Raw genomic sequence first — 544 nt, forward strand, 5'->3', positions numbered from 1 at the left:
GTAGGCCGATTGAAGACTCCAAATTGTCCCTAGGTGTGAGTGCGAGTGCAAATGGTTGTTTGTCTCTGTGTGCTCTGCGATTGGCTGGCAACCGATTCAGGGTGTCCCCCGCCTACTGCCCGATGACAGCTGGGATAGGCTCCAGCACTCCCGCGACCCCTGTGGGGACTAAGCGGTCCGGAAAATGGATGGATGGATATATATATACTTTTTTTTTTCTTGGTCTTCTTGTTTGTTTTTTTTTCTTGGTCTTCTTGGTTTTCTTGGTATATATATATATATATATATATATATATTTTTTTTTTTTTTTTAATTGTCCCATCATGTCACCGCCGTACCCCAATCGGCGGGGCTACTATAGCGGCCACGTCATCAGAAGAATGTGGAGCCAGCCATTTCACTTCCGACAGGATTCTGAATGGCTCTGAAGCGCCATGTGATCAGTCGACACGTTGTGATAGTGATAGACTCCGCCCACACGACTCCGCCCCGCCCTCCGCAGCGTACAAAGCGAACCCCTCCAGAGTGGACTGGCGGGGCTTCG

This window comes from Syngnathus typhle, linkage group LG10 (assembly GCF_033458585.1).
Source record: "Syngnathus typhle isolate RoL2023-S1 ecotype Sweden linkage group LG10, RoL_Styp_1.0, whole genome shotgun sequence".
NCBI lineage: Eukaryota > Metazoa > Chordata > Actinopteri > Syngnathiformes > Syngnathidae > Syngnathus > Syngnathus typhle.